A 7,548-nucleotide genomic window follows, 5' to 3' on the forward strand; every position below is an offset into this window, starting at 1 on the left:
GTCACGACGTTTGAAAGATCTTAAAGGATCGATAAATCAACAAATTAAATTATTTTCAATTCTCACTCAACAAAACCTTGCATAATTTTCACAATTTCTCTTGTACCAGTTCGTGGTACCAAACATCTCATGTGTAAATTATTTCTTTGAAATCCAAATTACCGACACATACAGGGACCAGGATTTGCTTGAAACAAGTCTTCTAATACGCGGTTATAAGACCACAACTCACAACAACCTTAAATTAGTATTTATTTCGTTTTAAAGGCGTTTAACACCATAAAAAGTCATATTCAATCATGCCTATCATTCCAACCAATTTTCATGATGAAAACTTATTTAAAGATATGACCCAACAACCCCTTCAGTTAATTGCATTTTGCGTGATTTTATTGTTCGCGCTTCATGTGGATTCTTAAGAAGTTTCCCGGTCCGTCTTGTAATTTATTGCTCAGTGGTGAGTTGAAAGAGGCATTTTGTACCTCTGAGAAACAGTTACGAGTGCTGGCTGCCAGGGAGTCGCCCTAAAGAGTTTTCCCAGGTCCTGTTTTGTGCCATCAAGGGTTAGTAAATCCCTGTTTGCTAGCATTTTATTTCAATCAATACCCGCCAAGTTTTTTGGGTTGCAAGTCCCACTACTTACGCAAGCCCGACTCCCGAATCCTTAGAGGACTAACTAGGTCTATCATCACTTTCCAATCGTCCAATCGTCATACAATATAACCTCTGTGGTTATTGGTCACTACAGACGTCCTCTCTACAACAGCAACACCAAAAGCCATAAAGTAAATCATCTTGGGCGGAAAGTTGTTTTGTTATTTTCTTTTTAAAAGAAAAGCTATGGTTGCTCTTCACACGCGAAAAGTCAGTCTCTTCACACCGACTCAGCGTTTGTTGGGAAAAACAGTTACATGGAGCTGAAGTACACAGAACAAAATAAATTAACGATTAGCAACGGTTTTAGCTAGTTATACCTTGACAGATATGGTTGAGAAAGAAGAAAATAAAAATACAAATTTTAAAATACGAGAATGTTTTTGAATTTTCAATGCTAGCTCGGGTTTGGTGCACATTTTCGTCTGTTAAAAGCGCGATTCAAAGTCCGAGAGAACTCGTAGCAACCTGGCAACCAAAAGAAGCACGCATTACATATAAAGCTTACGAATATCTGTAATGCTTTTAGAGTAAGTCGGTGGAGTTGACTGACTAACTGTTCATATCAAAACTGAGCTTTTTGTATTCGATGTGCATGGCCTTCTTTATTTTTAGTTAAGATTTCGAGGTTCTAAACTTTGGAGATTTTGAAAGACTTGAGAGGACTTATTAGAACAAAAGTACCCGCAGAAGCTTGTAATGTTGACGACTGTCGCCGAGGTAGCAGGAAATACAGCTGCCACATGTGAATTAACTTGTGAATTTAAGAATTTTGACTCTTTAGGAACACATGAGGCGGGTAGCCATTATCGTTTGTTTTGGTATATACGACCTTCTTGGAAGGATCTGTACATTCAAAACAGGATTTAGTTCCCTCCCACCACTCCACCCCCAGACAGTTTCCTTTACACAGCTCTTTGCACTCGTCTGCTGTTTTTCCAGTGGCGAGCCTTTCTCCAGACCTTCCTGCAAGGCTACACCACTGAGGTGTAAAGTGAAGCCAGCTAAACACAGGACTTGGAACTGAAATTGTCAAACAACCAAAAACTAGGTTAAACGCGCGGGCCTCTTGGTCAGTGAACTGGACTCTGGGTGGAGAGGTTGGAGTTTGAGGCCTGCCCCGCTAATCATAATATTGGGCCTCGGCGATTTGTCAGGGAAAGCTGGTGAAATGAATTAGGTGGGGGGGGGGGGGGGGGGGTAAGCTGCTACGGACTAACATTCCATCCAAGGAGGAGCAAAAATAGTCATGATATTTTCATTGCTCGCTTTTCCTTTGTTTACTATTGTTTATTTATTTATGTCTACGTTTCCTACGATAATTACAAAAAAGCTTTCGGTCATCCTAATAAACTTAATGGGATGTGACACAAGCTAAAACAATATGATTGATAAGGTTTTTCAATTCCTTTGAAAAAAAAGTTCTTTGGCTTCTTCTCAAAATCTGGTATTTTCTGGCCAAGAATGATTCAGATTAAAATTACATTTATGACTAAACAACGCATATGACGCATACCGTTGTTGAGATCTTTGGACAAAGACATGACATTTTAGAATTGGCTCTTTCCCAAGAGTAAGCAAGGAAGTTTTCACACGATCATTCAACGCAGCACACGTATGTTTTATTATCCACTTTGCGTTTTTTCTATTTGAACTTAGCACATATCCGGTCATCCCTCCCCCCCCCCCCCCCGAGACGTAAAGGTACCCGTGAGCTTTTATACAAAAATTTCTACTCAAAACTGAATGGGAACTGCACATTTCAGTCTAAATCATGGACTGAATAAAAGTTAAAGCAACTGTCGACTGAATTAAGTGTAAAGCCTCTATTAGCGATAAGTATACTTGATATACTGCAAACATAAGCATCGTTTAATTTAATTCGCAAAACTTACTTGTTGGATCTTGTATCACTCCTGGAGAGTGGACCATCTTAACCTGAAAAATACTTTGATTAACGTCTCAGTATTTGTTGAGAAATATTGAAAAACTGAATTCGTCAGTTTACTTTCGAAAAGATGTAAATATCTGCATGGGTACCTAAAATTATCTTAACAAAACATCCAAACACAGGAAACGCCTTTAGTAAGTTAATATTATGCGTGGTTATCAGTTTTTGAGGAAACTGTTTTATTGCGTCCGCGGACAAGAAAAACAATTACCGGTTATTCGGTTGTCAACTGAGGTTCCCAGCAGTCGCCCTTCGCTGTAGCCAATTTTAATGAATTTTTCATAGATATAATTGATTTTCGACCGGTGGCTCGTAATTTTCTAAGAAGAATCATCACACGCTCCATTAAGATTCATTTCTAAAAAATTTCAGAGCCTTTGTCATTTAAAAAGGGTCGTCTTTATATAACATGATGACAATAAATCACAATCTGAATCACAATGAAAAGTCACTTGTATTTGTTAATAACTACCTTCTGTGATATTTTTGACAGTGGTAAGTTGCCTTTTGGTGCCATTAGATAAAACAAAAATCTCTGAGAAAAGTTGAAAATATTTACACTTGAAAAGTGACAAATCAATTATCTTGGGGAGATCGACACAAAGTGCAGGTGAACAAATTAAGAGGTTTTTCTACTTTCCTGCTAATGAATTTGTATGTAGAATTATGACCAGTTTTGTTATTTCATTTACAGAAACGGCGTGGATAAAACAATTCTACTCAGTTTAAAAAAAAAAAAAGTTGCAATCTGCCGACTAAACTTGAAACAATCTTCCTTGACCCTTGGAGGGGGCGGGAGGGGAGGGGGGTTGGTGAAGTGTTTTTTTCTATTTTAGAAGTTCTCATGGTAATAAATTGGAAAAATACATCGACACTATAGCATCTTTTTATCATTTAAGTTGGATGGTTGAAAGGCGAGTCGTTTGAGACCCGATGAACACTGATTTCCGTGCATGCAGATTGGCTAAATAGCGCCGAAGGTTTCAATTAGATGTACATTATTCACAAGTAATTAAATGGACGGAATTTTTTGTAATTTCTAGAATTTCTCGCGAAATCTCGGACAGATAAGTTTTCGCCCTAGGAGTTCGCGCGACAATTTCTTTTATGGTTAAGGAAAATCTACAAGTGGCGCTTATTTATTCCAAATTCCACTCTAAATCATTTACCTGAACGAATTGTGAACAAAATCCATGCGGACATAACGTGCTGAAAGCAACTCAGCCCAGAATATCTTTTCACGAATACTTTCTCTCAACAATAACGTTCTTAGTTTAACTGTTTGGTCAATTTCATCGACAGTATGCTATACTGAACATAGAGTACATTGTTGAGCCGAAACACAGCAAAAAAGGCATATTTTCTATGTTATGAAAACTAGTAAATCAATACAATAGAAGGCATAATCGGACTGAGGCCAGAATCGAATTTGTGTAATATAAATAGGAGCCTAAAGAAGAGAAACAGGGAGAACGATGTGATTATTTTCTCTTGAACTGGCAAGTTTTCAAAACGATGCATGTGTATTAATACACAATAATATGAGTGAGTGCTTTTTTTTTTTTTTTTACTTTTGTAAACTCGTGTTATCTGCAAGGGTTTTTGACATCTTAGGTTTTAAAAAATTGAAAGAAAAACCATCCCTAGATATTCGTATTTGAGTTGCATTTAAGTTATAAATGATCTGCCCATCGCTCATTTTTATTGCACTGTTGGCTTTAATTTCTTGTTTCAGATTGCTGCAGTTTGCATTCATGTAGGATCGAAATTTAAAATACTATTCCAATCCTTACCTTTGTGATCAAATGGTGACCTTCTGACTTTACCATTGTCTTTAAAATATCTTCTGTTCGCTTCTCATAAAGCTCGCATTTGTTTTCATCAAAATGAAAGATTGCTGTTTGACAGTTAATTTGTGTTGCACAGGCCCGAGCACACAGCATTGTATCTTTCGCACTTGAGCTTCGTAGTAAATTACTTCCTGTGTTAAGTGCGCGATTTTCATAAATGGAAAAAAAGAAACCCACGTTCTCCGTGCCAATCTTTCTAAAAAATAGTGTGAAAAATACAGTTCGAATTATGCTCGCCATAGCCGTTGTGCTCAAATGACTGATTGAAGGACAGACATGAAGAGCTTCCCAAATATGATGTCATTTGCTGTCAAGATGTTTTAATTGTTTTTATCCGTAACACATGAGCAGAATTATTTTTTATCAATACTGCAGGTGGAAATGTGACTGGATGACCCATTAAAGGGGAAAACAACACGCTTTATTGAAATGATTCAAGCAGGGTAGTATGCATCGAGGCTATTAGTTTCTACCTAATGAATAATGCTAGATCAGCGCGCTGATTGGCCAGCTTAGAAATGATCTTTACCTTGGAACTACCGTTGTGACAAATAAGCTTCCCGTTTGGCTACGTCTAAAAAAGGGAGAATCATTTCGATAAACGAGGCGCTATAAATATATATTCAAAATGGGAAGGAAGTCTCGTATTCTAGCGCAAAAAATCAGAGTTTGCCTTCCGCAGACTGTTGGGAATTGCGAAACGTGAAGATAAAACATGCAGTAATCAACAGAATTGTTCAAAGACCAGAAAACAAGAACAAAAAGTAAAACTACAGTCATTGACGAGATAACACCTTGGCAATTAAACAAGAGCGTCTAGCATTTTTATTCATTTTCAGGCCAGTAATAACTCGTACATCATAAATGATAACCGCACGACAGGATTTTCCCCAGTTTACTTTCCATTGCTTGACACTACATTCAGTGTCAGAAATATAGTAATTTTTTGGTCTGTAACTTATTTAGTTTGAGTAGTATACACTTGAACAGCTATTCCTCGAGTCAATGATAAAAGTGGTAAATATCAACGTTCTCTTTACTCGACAAATATTGACTATGTGCTATTAACATTTTCTTGGTAGCACAAAGCAGAATATATTCAGAAACAATATCAATTTACGCGATTGTTTTTAATAGTTGAGATAGTTTTCGGCCTTCTGATTGGTCTGTCATTATTGTATGTCATATTTTGTTACTCAATCAACTCGCCCAAGATAATGATAATATTGGCCAAGTTTTCATATTTTGAAATCGTGTGACTTCGTCATGTCTAGCTCTCGTTTGTACCTATGTCAAGAATTCAATAGAATGAAGAATAAATGCAAATTCCAAGAAGCAGTGGGGATGAAAGAAATAACCTTAATTATTTTCTGGTTATTCATCTAGTCAATTTTTTCAGAATATACTCAGTCATTTAATTTTCAACTCCGAATATTGCATTTCTAGTGTTCTGAACTGAACTGTTGCGGAGCTGGAAAAAAGCTCCAAATATTCAAACGTCCACGTTTTAATGAAATTTAATGAAACAATTATAACATTTGCGCTTCTTGGATACGAGATTGTTAGCTATTTACCATCTCAAAATCAACGCTCACTCATGGAATAACGATCAACTATTTTCTTTTCGCTTTTGATAATTATTTCTTAAATATCAGTGACAAGCTTTGAATTTGAACTATAGTCAGAATGCATCTTTAGGTGTCTGCTTTTGCGTGAACCGAGTAAGAGAATTAATAACTGACTAAGACACATTTCTCAGGTGCAACGCAGCTAAAGGCATCACATCAAATTATACAATGCTCGCCAGCAGTTATTCCATAAAGTAGTACCAACGATAGAGCGCCTAACCATTTTTTCCTAGCTTCTGGTTGGAACTCAGTTACCGTCATTTCCATTAAAAAGGGAAGATTTGGAAAGGCTGCTGTCAGAAAGTACACACAGAAATTCAATGACTTGCATGTATACTGTGGAGTGGCTGAGTGAATGTCGCGGGATCAATCCTCACCTACTCGAGTTCACCATTAGCATGGTTTGCACTGGTTAAAAGCAGCGTTTTTATTTGAGCATATTGGCGATCAACTATAACAAGAGAGTACAAAGAAAAATTCATATTTTACTTACTTTCGGTTGATTGTCATTTTTTTTCTCACTACTAACACTTTCATAATGAAACAAGACAGATTTAAAGGTGGCACTGTCAAACCCTTTTCAGTGAATAGTTTTATTAACGATGAAAGATATTTCAAAAACTCAATCCATTTCAGCCAACTGGTCGAAAAAAAGTAACAATGAGGGGAAATAAAGAGAAATCCCTGTCCGTATCATGATAACAAAACACATTAAGCTTACAACTGAATTATGCCTCATACAGAGCAAATTACTACTGTTGGGTGATAGTAATGGGGAAAACTAGCTTTACAGCGCACCTAGTTTATCGAAGGCACTTAAGACTCTCGACCTGTCCTTTTCTGTCTTCTGTAATCTCTATTCTCTAACACAATCCTACTTACATCAAATTCACGTTACTCTGGTCGACTGACTCTAACTCTGAACGATTATTTTCCGACTCTTTTATTCTCAATGACTTCTAACCTTAAGGTACACGCTTTTTATTCACTGTAGGAATGTACACTAGCCGACTTTGGAAAATTCATCTAAGTTGTCAAAACACTGACTCAAACTCAAACAAAAATCATAAAAGAAAAAAACTGAATCATTCTTAACCGCTTAGGTTAAGATAAGAAATTTATTGTGGGTCCAAAGCAAGGTCAGTAGACAAACAAAAAAACATGCAGTCCCTTAATGAAAGTTAGGCAGGACTTTCGCGATTGGGAAACTCATCGCGATAGCCTAGACCCAATAAATTAAGACTTGTGATTCAATCTTAACCAGGTGCTAAATATAAAACAAATGTGTGACTAAATCATACTTAAACTAACCATAAATCCCTCTCAACACCATCAAGCATTTGAGTAATGTTCTGTTTGTTGTGAAGAACCGTCGCCAGCGCTTTCACACTTTACACACGGTTATCCTTTTTCCCTGGTTGACCTTGGGCAACGGTCTGCCATCTTGTTACGCACACTCCTGACC

At 37.0% G+C, this 7,548-nt stretch overlaps 1 long non-coding RNA gene across 1 annotated transcript; it reads right to left on the minus strand.

The window, feature by feature from the left end:
* Nucleotides 1-359: 359 nt before the first annotated feature.
* LOC131784017 (uncharacterized) lies at nucleotides 360-4,645 on the minus strand. Its single transcript, XR_010718012.1, has 3 exons — nucleotides 4,399-4,645; nucleotides 2,550-2,592; nucleotides 360-1,677 (listed from the first exon to the last, which is right to left on the minus strand). It is a non-coding gene; the product is annotated as an uncharacterized lncRNA (long non-coding RNA).
* Between the last annotated feature and the right edge of the window lie 2,903 nt (nucleotides 4,646-7,548).

Source organism: Pocillopora verrucosa, chromosome 6, assembly GCF_036669915.1.
Source record: "Pocillopora verrucosa isolate sample1 chromosome 6, ASM3666991v2, whole genome shotgun sequence".
NCBI lineage: Eukaryota > Metazoa > Cnidaria > Anthozoa > Scleractinia > Pocilloporidae > Pocillopora > Pocillopora verrucosa.